The sequence below is a fragment of the Salmo salar genome, chromosome 07 (genome assembly GCF_965601325.2).
Source record: "Salmo salar chromosome 07, fSalSal1, whole genome shotgun sequence".
NCBI classification, from domain to species: domain Eukaryota; kingdom Metazoa; phylum Chordata; class Actinopteri; order Salmoniformes; family Salmonidae; genus Salmo; species Salmo salar.
The window spans coordinates 40,539,760-40,554,200 of NC_138297.1; positions in this window are offsets into that span (position 1 = coordinate 40,539,760).

Sequence of the window (14,441 nt, forward strand, 5' to 3'; positions counted from 1 at the left end):
ACAAGTCTATAATGGCGCTGGTGGAGATGGCCGTTTTACGGTCCCCTAACCAATTGTGCTATCGTGTGTGTTTTTCCATGTTATTTTTTACTTATTTTGTACATAATGTTTTTGCCACCGTCTCTTATGACCGAAAAGAGCTTCTAAATATCAGGACAGCGATTACTCACCCCGTATTGGAATAATGTTTTCTTTCTTTATTGAGTCAGACGCAAAGGATTTCCTCCAGACACCCGACAAGGCCCATATCCCCGTCATTCGCAGGACAAAGAGACAGAGATATCGGGGACATAGGTCTGGGTGCCTTGTAAGGATCCGGCAGTGAGTGGGTAATCTCCCATTACCATCGATCATATTAGCCAACGTACAATCACTGGATAATAAAATAGACATAATACGAGCACGTATATCCTACCAATGAGACATTAAAAACTGTAACATCTTATGTTTCACCGAGTCATGGCTGAACGATGACATGAATAACATATAGCTGGCAGGTTTACACTTTTTCAGCATATAGAACCGCTGCCTCTGGTAAGACAAGGGGTGGCGGTCTATGTATATTTGTAAACAACAGCTGGTGCACAAAATATAAGAAATACTCAAGGTTTTGCTCGCCCGAGGTAAAGTATCTCATGATAAGCTGCAGACTGCACTATTTACCAAGAGAGTTTTCATCTATATTCTTTGTAGTTGTTTATTTACCACCACAAACTTATGCTGGCACTAAGACCGCACTCAATGAGCTGTATACGGCCATAAGCAAACAGGGAGACGCTAATCCAGAGGCAGCGCTCCTAGTGGCCGGGGTCTTTAATGCAGGGAAATTTAAAATCTGTTTTACCTCATTTCTACAAGCATTTTAAATGTGCAGTCAGAGTGGGAAAAATCTCTAGACCACCTTTACTCCACACACAGAGACGCATACAAAGCTCTCCCTCACCCTCCATTTGGCAAATCTTACCATAATTAAATTCTCCTGATTCCTGCTTACAATCAAAAACTAAAGCAGGAAGCACCAGTGACTCGGTCAATAAAAAAAGTGGTCAGGTGAAGCAGATGCTAAGCTACAGGACTGTTTTGCTAGCACAGACTGGAATATGTTCCGGGATTGTTCCGATGGCAATGAGGAATACACCACATCAGTCACTGGCTTCGTCAATAAGTGCATCGATGACTTTGTCCCCACAGTGACTGTAAGTACATAACCCAACCAGAAGCCATGGATTACAGGCAACATCCGCACTGAGCTAAAGGGTAGAGCTGCCGCTTTCAAGGAGTGGGACTCTAACCCGGAAGCTTATAAGAAATCCCTCTATGCCCTCCGATGAACCGTCAAACAGGCAACGTGTCAATACAGGACTAAGATTGAATTGTACTACACCGGCTCCGGCGCTCGTCGGATGTGGCAGGGCTTGCAAACTATTACAGACTGCAAAGGGAAGCACAGCCGTGAGCTGCCAAGTGACACGAGCCTACCAGACGAGATAAATTAATTCTATGCTCGCTTCGAGGCAAGTAACACTGAAACATGCATGAGAGCATAAGCTGTTCGGGACATCTGTGTGATCATGCTCGCCGTAGCCGATGTGAGTATGACCTTTAAACAGGTCAACATTCACAAGGCCGCAGGGCCAGACTGGATAGGACATGTACTCCGAGCATGCGCTGACCAACTGGCAAGTATCTTCACTGACATTTTCAACCTGCCCCTGACTGAGTCTGTAATACCAACATGTTTCAACCAGACCACCACAGTCCCTGCTCCAAAGACCACTGACATAACCTTCCTAAATCAATACCAACTAGTAGCAATCACGTATGTAGCCATGAAGTGCTTTGAAAGGCTGGTCATGGCTCACATCAACACCATTGTCCCAGAAACCCTAGACCCCCTCAATTTGCATACCCCCCCAACAGATCCACAGATGATGCAATCTCTATTGCACTCCACACTGCCCTTTCACACCTGGACAAAAGGAACACCTATGTGAGAATGCTATTCATTGACTACAGCTCAACGTTCAACGCCATAGGGCCCTCAAAGCTCATCAATAAGCTAAGGACCCTGGGACTAAACACCTCCCTCTGCAACTGGATCCTGGACTTCCTGACAGGCCACCCCCAAGTGGAAAGGGTAGGTAACAACACGCTGATCCTCAACAAGGGGGCCCCTCAGGGGTGCGTGCTCAGTCCCCTCCTATACTCCCTGTTCACTCATGACTGCATGGCCAGGCACAATTCCAACACCATCATTAAGTTTGCCGATGACACAACAGTGGTAGGTCTGATCACCGACAACAATGAGACAGCCTATAGGGAGGAGGTCAGAGACCTGGCTGTGTGGTGCAAGGACAACAACTTCTCCCTCAACGTGATCAAGACAAAGGAGATGATTGTGGACTACAGGAAAAGGAGGACCGAGCACATCCCCATTTTCATCGACAGGGCTGTAGTGGAGCAGGTTGAGAGCTTCAAGTTCCTTGGTGTCCACATCACCAACAAACTATCAAGGACCAAACACACCAAGACAGTTGTGAAGAGGGCACGACAAAGCCTATTCCCCCTCAGGAGACTGAAAAGATTTGGCATGGGTCCTCAGATCCTCAAAAAGTTCTACAGCTGCACCATCGAGAGCATCCTGATGGGTTGCATCACTGCCTGATATGGCAACTGCTCGGCCTCCGACCCCAAGGCTCTACAGAGGGTAGTGCATACAGCCCAGGACATCACCAGGGCCAAGCTTCCTGCCATCCAGGGCCTCTATACCAGGCGGTGTCAGAAAGGACCTAAAAATTGTCAATGACTCCAGCCACTGTAGTCATAGACTGTTCTCTCTGCTACCACAATGCAAACGGTACTGGAGCGCCAAGTATAGGTCCAAAAGACTTCTTAACAGCTTCTACCCCCAAGCCATAAAACTTCTGAACAGCTAATCAAATGGCTACCCAGACTATTTGCATTGCCCCCTCCCCTCTTTTACGCTGCTGCTACTCTCTGTTTTTTTATCTATGCATGGTCACTTTAACTCTACCTACATGTACATATTACCTCAATTACCTCGACTAACTGGTGCCCCCGCACATTGACTCTTTACCGATACCCCCTGTATATAGCCTCACAATTGTTATTTTACTGTTGCTCTTTAATTATTTGCTACTGTTATTTATGTATTTTTTACTTAATACAATTTGTTGGTTAAGGGCTCGTAAGTAAGCATTTCACTGTAAGGTGTTGTATTTGGCGCATGTGACAAATACAATTTGATTTCATGTCTCTGAATGTCCTTGAGTGGCCCAGCCATAGCCTGGACTTCAACCCGATCAAATATCTGTGATGAGACCTGAAAATACTTGGCAGCAACGCTCTCCATCCAACCTGACAGAGCTTGAGAGGATCTGCAGAAAGGAATGGGAGAAACAACCCAAATACAGGTGTGCCAAGCTTGTAGCGTCATACCCAAGAAGACTTTTTTAATATTTTTTTTTACCTTTATTTAACTAGGCAAGTCAGTTAAGAACAGATTCTTATTTTCAATGACGGCCTAGGAACAGTGGGTTAACTGCCTTGTTCAGGGCCAGAACGACAGATTTGTACCTTGTCAGCTTGGAGATTCAAACTTGCAACCTTTCGGTTACTAGCCCAACGCTCTAACCACTAGGCTACCCTACCGCCCCAAACTTGAGGCTGTAATCGTTGCCAAAGGTGCTTCAACAAAGTACTGAGTCTGAATACTTATGTAAAGTTGACATTACAGCTTTGTATTTGTAATAAACTAGCAAAAATGTACTAAAATCTGATTTTGCTTTGTCATTATGGGGTATTATGTGTAGAATGATGAGGGGGAAAAAACACAATTTGATAACTTTTTGAACAAGGCTGTGATGTAACAAAATGTGGAAAAAGTCAAGGGGTCTGAATACTTTCTGAAGGCACTGTATATTAAAGCAGTAAGGCAAAAGGGGGTGTGGTATATGGCCAATATACCATGGCTAAGGGCTGTTCTTAGGCACGACATATCGCGGAACGCCTGGACACAGCCCTTAGCCGTGGTATATTGGCCATACTGTATACCATAACCCCCAAGGTGCCTTATTGCTATTATAAACTGGTTACCAACGTAATTAGAGCAGTAAAAATAATTGTTCTGTCATACCCGTTGTATACGGTCTGATATACCATGGCTGTCAACCAATCAGCATTCTGGGCTCGAACCACCCAATTTATAAATTATATCATATTATATTATTGTCACTTTTATGTCCAGCAGGACTAGAGTTAACCCATTTTAACAAAATCCCTTTATGATGAGACCACAAAACTTACAAAAAGCCAGTCTTACTACAGATGTCCAGCTACTGTATAGTGCGAAATGCAGATTTTACCTGTAAGGCAATAGTTTTCCAAAATGGTCGCCAAACAAACTTCATGACGCCAAATTTAAGAGCTGTTTCACATGGCCAAAACTATATAAATAATAGGTATAACGCCTAATTATGTCTTAATGGTTAAGGTAGTGTGGAAGACTAGCCACATCCCTCAGCTGCTTACAGTGGAGGGGAGTCCGCTTTGTCATTGTTTGAAATGCATATTGCCCCTTGAATGGGACTAAGGGGTCAGAATATCAACAAAAATCTGTGATGTATGGTCATATTTTCCCAAATGACTATAAATAGTATACCTGTTTCATTTAATTTGGTCTTCCACAACATCTCAGCCATTAAGACATCATTGTTTTGTGGTCTCATCATAAAGGGATTTTGTTCAAATGGGTTACCTTTCTCCCTGCTGGATATAACATATTCCTATGGGACTTTACATAGAGTGGCAGGTTTGTTGTTACATTTCTTAAAAGTGACACAGTATATAATATCACATTATATATCATTTTAAAACAGTAGACTTCAGGGAACACTTACATCACTTTTTAGAGTGTAAAAGTTAACTTTGTATTTAATACACCACTTTGAAAGTGAGAATAGCAACATTTTACAGCAATTCGTTTTTTTTCCTAATTGGAAAAAACAAAGGCGTGTGGTGTTGGTTGTTGATTGAATGTGTTCCCCAAACAAACATTGTAGACATGTTCTAGTCTCCGGCAAGGGTACTCATTATAAGGGTAACATGTGACTGACTGGGTTAATTAAGACTTTGTTAGCCTGCTGAGCTAAAGTTGAGGCATTGGTCCTGTGACTTGGAGGGGTCTCTTCAAGGAGGAGGTCAAAGAGGGGTGAAGTGTGATACAGGTGGTTCGTTGACCACGCTCATATGATAAGTAACTTTTCAGAGACCTGAAAAGTTACATTGTCTGGTGCATGGAAGACCTGGGTTAGAACCCCATCAGTCAAACTAACACGTCTTCAGGTCTCAGGCAAGGTTGCTCATCACATGGATGGATCACTAAGCCACCTCTTTTGCACTCTCATTAAATAGGGTGCACAGATCCTTCTGCTTCTCTTTATGTCAAAGAAAGTGTTGTTGTTGTTGTGCAGTAGGCCTGATTTTGAACCCAGTCAGTTATGTTGGTACCGTGGTCTCTGGGTATGAGGTCAAAGGGGGTGAAATGTAACTGAGGTGGTTCAATGAACCACGCTCTTTTGATGAGTAACCTTGCTGGAGACTTGAAGACTTGTGTTAGCTTCCTGAACTCACCCCTATGGGCTTTTGCTAAGTGGGCTAACACAGTCTTGTGACATGCAGGAGACCTGGTTCGAACCCAGTCAGTCACAAGAGCAAGATTAAATAGGGGTTGGAAAGGCTATCCTTAGAAGTGCAATGACAGGGCTATTTTCTTATAGGGGCCAAGTTGCATTTTTGTGAAACTCCCTTCTAACGTGTCCTGCGCTGCATGTGATCATCATAGCCAAAACAGTTAAAATACTAGAGCCACAGTTATAGGAAGAAAATAAATTCAACATGCCACATTGGCTTCAGAAACCACCAGAAGCTTCTGTTGACCGCAGAGAGGGTTTGATTCTATCTGTTCTCCTCTACCTTTCCTGGCTGGCAAAGTACCAGGATGTTGTCTCTGGTTTTGAATCTGAATTTAGAAAACTGAATCTGAATATGTGAAGTTGCATTCAGAAAGTATTCACACCCCTTGACTTTTTCCACATTTTGTTGTTACATAATTCATTTAAAATTGATCAAATTTAGATTTTTTGGGGCACTGTCTATAATGTCAAAGTGGAATTATGTTACTTTTTTAAAAACAAATTAATAAAAAATGAAAAGCTGAATTGAGTCAATATGTATTCAACCCCTTTGTTATTGCAAGCCTGAATACTTTTAGGAATAAAAATGTATATTTTTTAATCAGCCATTATGAAGTTATTAATTATATTTTGGATGGTGTATCAATACACCCAGTCACTACAAATATACAGGCTTCCTCCTAACTCAGTTGCCGGAGATAGAAGGAAACCACTCAGGGATTTCACCATGAGACCAATGGTGACTTTAAAACAGAGTTAAATGGCTGTGATAGGAGAAAACTAAGGATGGATAATTCACATTGTAGTTAGTCCACAATGCTAACCTAAATGACAGATTGAAAAGAATGGAGCCTGTACTGAATAAACAAATATTCCAAAACATTCATCTTGTTTGCAACCGCAAAAAATGAGGCAAAGCAATTCACTTTTTGTCCTGAATACAAAGCGTTATGTTTGGGGAAAATCCATTACAACACATTGCTGAGAACCACTCTCCTTATTTATATTTAGTGGTGGCTGTGTCATGTTATGGGTATGGTTGTAATCGTTAAGGACTGGGGAGTTTTTCAGGATAAATAATAAATGGAAGGGAGCTAAGCACAGGCAAAATCCTAGATTAAATCCTTGTTGTCTGCTTTCCACCAGACACTGGGAGAGGAATTCACCTTTCAGCAGGACAATAACCTAAAACACCAAATCTACACTGGAGCTGCTTACCAAGCAGACAGTTAATGTTCCCGAGTGGTCGAGATACAGTTTTGACTTAAATCTACTTGACAATCTATGGCAAGACCTGAAAATGTTTGTTTAGCAATGATCAACAACCAATTTGACAGAACTTGAATTATTTTAAAAAGAATAACGGGCAATGTTGCACAATCCGGGTGTCTAAAGTTCTTAGAGACTGACCCAGACAGACTCACAGCTGTAATTGCTGCCAAAGGTGCTTCTGCAAAGTATTGACTCAAGGGTGTGAATACTTATGCAAAATAGATATTTATGTATTTCATTGTTTTTTTCCCCAAACATTTCTAAAAATGTTTTCACTTTGAACCTATGCGGTAAAAAACAACAATGTAATACATTTTGAATTCAGGCTCTAACACAACAAAATGTGAAATAAGTCAAGGGATATGAATACTTTCTGAAGGCACTGTATGAAACTTTGATAAGCTTGAAATTATAGTTTGTAAACTTGATACACAGACAATTAATCCAATATTGAACATATTTCAACTGAATATATAAATATATACACTACCATTCAAACGTTTGGGGACACTTAAAAATAGATTATTTTTTAAAAGAAAAGCTCATTTTTTTGTCCATTAAAATAACATCAAATTGATCAGAAATACAGTGTAGACATTGTTAATGTTGTAAGTGGTCCCGTGTGGCTCAGTTGGTAGAGCATGGTGTTTGCAACGCCAGGGTTGTGGGTTCAATTCCCACAGGGGACCAGTACTGTATGAAATGTATGCACTCGCTCTGGATAAGAGCGTCTGCTATAAACACACGAAAATGAAAAAAAATGACTAAAATGTAAATGTAAAAAAATGTAAGTGACTATTGTGGCTGGAAACCGCTGATATTTTTATGGAATAGGCGTACAGAGGCCCGTTATCAGCAAACATCACTCCTGTGTTCCAATGGCACATTGTGTTAGCTAATCCAAGTTTATCATTAGAAAACCCTTTTGCAATTATGTTAGCATAGCTGAAAACAGTTGTGCTGATTAAAGAAGCAATTAAACTGGCCTTAGACTGGTTGAGTATCTGGAGCATCAGCATTTGTGGGTTCGATTACAGGCTGAAAATGGCCAGAAACAAAGGACTTTATTCTGAAACTCGTCAGTCTATTCTTGTTCTGAGAAATGAAGGCTATTCCATGCGAGAAATTGCCAATAAACTGAAGATCTCGTACAACGCTGTGTACTACTCCCTTCACAGAACAGCGCAAATTGGCTCTAACCAGAATAGAAAGAGGAGTGGGAGGCCCTGGAGCAGAACTGAGCAAGAGGACAAGTACATCAGAGTGTCTAGTTTGAGAAACAGATGCCTCACAAGTCCTCAACTGGCAGCTTCATTAAATAGTACCCGCAAAACCTGTCTCAACATCAACAGTGAAGAGGTGACTCCGGGATGCTGGCCTTCTAGGCGGAGTTGCAAAGAAAAAGCCGTATCTTAGACTAAATAAAAGATTAAGATGAGCAAAAGAACACAGACACTGGACAGAGGAAGATTGGAAAAAGTTATGGACAGATGAATGTAAGTTTGACGTGTTCGGATCACAAAGAAGAATATTTGTGAGACGCAGAAAAAATTCAACAACGCTGGAGGAGTGCTTGACGCCATCTGTCAAGCATGGTGGAGGCAATATGATGCTGGGGGTGCTTTGGTGGTGGTAAAGTGGGAGATTTGTACAGGGTAAAAGGGATCTTGAAAAAGGAATGCTATCACTCCATTTTGCAACGCCATGCATTGTGGACGGCGCTTAATTGGAGCCAATTTCCTCCTACAATAGGACAATGACCCAAAGCACAGCTCCAAACTATGCAAGAACTATTTAGGGAAGAAGCAGTCACATGGTATTCTGTCTTTAATGGAGTGGCCAGCACAGTTACCGGATCTCAACCCTATTGAGCTGTTTGACCGTATGGTACGTAAGAAGTGCCCATCAAGCCAATCCAACTTGTGGGAGGTGCGTCAGGAAGCATGGGGTGAAATCTCTTCAGATTACCTCAAATGTACAACTAGAATGCCGAAGGTCTGCAAGGCAGTAATTGCTGCAAATGTAGGATTCTTTGACGAAAGCAACTTTTGAAGGACAATTATTTCAATTAAAAACCTTGTCAACGTCTTGACTTTATTTCCTATTCATTTTGCAACTCATTTCATGTACGTTTTCATGAAAAACAAGGACATTTAAAGTGACCCAATACTTTGAACTGTAGTGTATATGAACATTTTTTGGGGGGGAACATTAACCATGTGTGTTCCCTTGTTTTGTACTGTTCTGTTAGTTTCAACCCGATGATTCGTCTGATAAACAAAGAACTTTGCATCCTGCAGGCCCAGGCATGGATCAAAGCTGGCGAGACATTCAATGACATCTTCACAGACGAATCAACCGTGGCCCTTGAGCAATTTGCTCAAAATTTATACAGAAAAAAAAAAAATCTCAATCAAGCAGAGAGTCTCAAGCATCTGCTCAAACTCCATTTGTGTGGAGCAATTTCCTCACCAGGGACCAGGCCCAAATTAGATTTTTGTTGGCAAGTTCAGCTATTTACAAAGCAAAAGGTACATACAATATTGTAGCCTACACCTCATGGACTGCTATGTGTTCCACAATAATTCACTGTTGCGTCCTTTTTCAGGTATCATGGCTCAAGATTTGAGGAAGAAATCGTCAAGAGATATGCTGGACCCTATATCAGAGAGGTGTTTCTGGGACCAGATCTTTCAATTATAGCAATATTTTGTTATTTTTAGGCCTATTTACATGTATATTTCGAGTATTGTACTTAATGTTGACTGTTTGAATAAATGTATTTTTTCCCCCCCCTCTCCAGATGCAGACAATGACCCAAAGCACACTGCCGCCCAGGTTTGCGTCGCAAATGAGGGCATAAACTGGGTCAAGACGCCAGCAGAGTAAGTAGACCTTTATGTAGTAAAATAAAATATCTACAACACCTACAGTATATCTAGAAATGTAGGTCTCCTGATTTAAACCCGATCAAACTTGTTTGGCATCAACTGAAAACTTTTAGGTATGAAGGGAAGACCCAGATACAGACCACGTCGAATAAATAGTTTAATGTTCCAAACAGGGACAGGCAATAGACAGGTCAAGGCAGGCAGGGGTCAGAAAACCAGAGGTGGGGCAACGGTACAGGATGGCTGGTAGGCTCAGGGTAATCCAGAGGGGGCAGAGGTACTGGTCGGCAGGCAGGTTCAGGCAGAGTGGTCAGGCAGGCGGGCTCGTAGTCAGGAGCATAAAGATGTTGATGAAGAAATACTGTACTGCTGTTTTGAGTTGTAACACTTTAGAGTACTTAAGCATAGAATACATTGAAGTTAGGGGATTTTCACACCTACGAAAGCCAGTCTATAAAGAGTCTAAATGTCCTGCTAATAGGTCTACACCTGCTATAGTACTACAGTACAATTGTGCAAAACAATTGTTTGAAAACCTGTTTTCAAAATGCCTCCAACTGTCCATCAGTACTGTAAATAAAAACACAGCATCTTGTTTACATTATTTATTGTAACCACAATGTCACAAATAATTTGTATCTACCTTTCCAATGACTTTTAGAGTTTGGGATTTACAAATGTGTAATTTTTCATTAAATCCAGTTGGGATTTAAGTCTAACTTTTGACAGGCCTTTATTGAAAGGTGTAATGCTTTAATATTTAATCATTTCTACCTTCCGAATTCATATATAAGGGGCATTTTCCGCGCCATTATTAATTACATTGTTTTAGTTTGAACGTGCAGACAGGCACTAAGAACAGCGGGAACGTTTCCCTAGTCAGCACCATTATTAGTGCAATGCCCCTTAAAGTGTTGCTCTGTGCTACCCAGTGGGGCGGGGTGGGTGTCCACCCCCTCCCCCTTACTCCTCTTGCCTTCCCCATGGGCTATGTAGGTCTGTCTTCTGTGCGCAGCTCTGCGTCCCGTGCCCCCTGCCCTCGTGCCTTGAACCTTGTGCGCCCACCACTATCTCAGCGAATAAAGCTGGAGAATTGCAAGGCAATCCCATTGTGCGCCACTCGGGAGCCATGACCAATATATATTGTCCTGCTAATAGCTTACCATAGAAACGTTGTTTGCAGAATTCACAGCCTGCTACGCTTGTGAAAAACAGGGTAAATAATACATCTGTGAGAATATCTAAGGGGCTTTTATATAACTCTAAATGATTTAATAATATGTTTAAAAAATAACGATATTTTGGAGATGCTTTTGTTTTCAAATATCCTAAAGTGAGCGAGAAAAAGGCCATACTTGAACATGGGGTGAGACATCCTTACTAATTTGTAAATAAAGCCAGTTTGTTATTTAGAATTATTATTTCTGTTTTTAGAGGGAGAGAAACCGAAAGCCCACCATTGGCTCACGGTCGCGGCCGGCATGGGTATCGAACCAGCATCTGTAGCAACGCAGTTTGCACAGCGGTGCATTGTCTTAGACCGCTGCGCCACTCAGGAGGCCCCATCCACATTTTTTTTTAATGCTGATCAATTGCCTTGCACAAAGTATCAAAATACAGAGAGGTGTTGGCAAGAGTCTATTTTCCTGCTAATAACCCATAATGGGCTATTATAATACATGATGTCCAGGTCAGGATAACCAAAACATTTCTTTATTAAAGACTATCAGAAAGAATGTTGTTGGTTACTACATGATTCCATATGTGTTATTTAATAGTTTTGATGTCTTCACTATTATTATACAATGTAGAAAATAGTAAAAATAAAGAAAAACCCTGGAATGAGTAGGTGTGTCCAAACTTTTTACTGGTACTGTACGTTTCAGTACACTTGAGAAAACATGTGTTGTTCCAGATTGATCCAACAGCTAATTTCTGTATGTTGTCCCCGGGCAGGGTAACATACTGTATAAACATGAAAAAACATTACATACGAAAATAAACGTTTCCACACATAAGTCAAGGCATTGCACATTATAATAGGACACATAACTATTGGACTTCTGAGTAAACACACATAGTAAAAAAACAGCAACAAAAAGGTTCATAAGTGGCTACAAACCTGCTGTTCTTTTAACCACTTTTTGTGTAAAAGCACTGACACTAGTCTCACATTTGAAGTTTTCTGGACATTGGTTTCATTGGTGAACAGCTTTTACAGAAAATGCAGATTAGGCAAAAACTGTTCTACACACTGGAACACTACAGTTTCCATTCCTTCACTGCTCCCTATAGATAGTAAAGTAGTCGCTTGACTACCGAAGGGTTGTGGAGCAAGTCCATGTAAACATTTAAAAAGCAGCTTAACATTGGAACATTTACCAAAACTTGAAAAACTTAAATTGTGTTTCTTGAGAATTAAACATTGGTGATGAGTATTTGCACGCTTAAACAGAAAGTGACCCGTCTTGACCGCAGATCAGCAGTTCCAAACATTGCCAGAGACATGAAATTCCACATGGGATGTGCGCGCAGGGTACACTAAATTAGAAGGGTTGCAGCCAGGGGGTGGTAATTGTCTAGCAGAGGTGAAGAGCCCACCTCCCTGTACTAATTGCTGATTGCCTAGGAGAGGTCAGCTTTACATCACTCCAGCCAATGTTTGGCATTTTGCAAGGTGATCTTAGGCTTGTGTGCGGCTGCTCGGGCATGGAAACCCATTTCATGAAGCTCCCGACAAACAGCTGTTGTGCTGACGTTGCTTCCAGAGTCTGTTGGGAACTCGGTAGTGAATGTTTCAACCGAATACAGATGATTTTTACGTGCTACGCGCTTCAGCACTCGGTGGTCCCATCTCCGCATGTGTAGTTCCCACCGTGAAGGATGGAGGAGGAGGTGTGATGGTGTGGGGGTGCTTTGCTGGTGACACAAAAGGACAATGACCCAACACACATCCAGGCTGTGTAAGGGCTATATGACCAAGAAGGAGAGTGATGGAGTGCTGCATCAGATGACCTGGCCTTCACAATCACCCAACCTCAACCCAATTGAGATGGTTTGGGATGAGTTGGACCGCAGAGTGAAGAAAAGCAGCCAACAAGTGCTCAGCGTATGTGGGAACTCCTTCAAGAGTGTTGGAAAAGCATTCCAGGTGAAGCTGGTTGAGAGAATGCCAAAAGTTTTTAAAGCTGTCATCAAGGCAAAGGGTGCCTACTTTGAAGAAACTAAGATATTAATATATTTTGATTTAACACTGTTTTGGTTCCTACATGATTCCATTTGTGTTATTTCATAGTTTTGATGTCTTCACTATTATTCTATAATGTAGAAAATACTACAAATCAAGAAAAATCCTTGAATGAGTAGGTGTGTCCAACATTTTGACTGATACTGTATTGGAGTCATTAAAACTCGTTTTTCAACCACCACAAATTTCTTGTTAACAAACTATAATTTGGCAAGTCAGTTAGGACATCTACTTTGTGCATGACACAAGTAATTTTTCCAATAATTGTTTACAGAAAGATTATTTCACTTATAATTCACTGTATCACAATTCCAGTGGGTCAGAAGTACGTTCATCTCCAGGAGACAGAACCCATCTCCTTCCTGAGCGGTATGACGGCTGCGTGGTCCCATGGTTTTTATACTTGCATACTATTGCTTGTACAGATGAACGTGGTACCTTCAGAGGTTTGGAAATTGCTCCCAAGGATGAACCAGACTTGTGGAGGTCTACAATTTTCTTGGTCTTGGCTGATTTCTTTTGATTTTCCCATGATGTCAAGCAGAGAGGCACTGAGTTTGAAGGTAGGCCTTGAAATACATCCACAGGTACACCTCCAATTGACTCAAATGATGTCAATTAGCCTATCAGAAACTTCTAAAGCTTCTGGAATTTTCTGGAATTTTCCAAGCTGTTTAAAGGCACAGTCAATTTAGTGTATGTAAACTTCTGACCCACTGGAATTGTGATACAGTGAATTATAAGTGAAATAATCTGTCTGTAAACAATTGTTGGAAAAATTACTTGTGTCATGCACAAAGTAGATGTCCTAACAGACTTGCCAAAACTATAGTTTGTTAACAAGAAATGTGTGGAGTGGTTGAAAAACGAGTTTTAATGACTCCAACCTAAGTGTATGTAAACTTCCGACATCAACTGTACATCCTGGTCAAGGTGAAAACGCTGCGTCACCATCTGACTGATGCTGTGGACAACTATTTATGTATTCCTGTGCCTAAGGCATCATCCTTCAGTACCAGAACAACACGGCCACTGTCAGCGTCGTACAGGGTGAAGGTTCTGCCGGTCTTCAACTTGATTTATTGATTGATTAGTTTAACGATTAATTGATCCAGCCAACACTGATTTTGGTGTGTGCCAAAAACAGTGTGTTGTTAAACTATTGAGACGATGTACACTGTACAGTATTTTCCTGTATGTTGATCAGTCCGTTTATGTGTCATTACAGAGTTTTTGCAGATTTCAGTAGGCAGGTGGATCTGAGCCCGCTTGAGACGAACTGTAGGTTTGATTCGTGTGGGTGGAATGACATGGCTT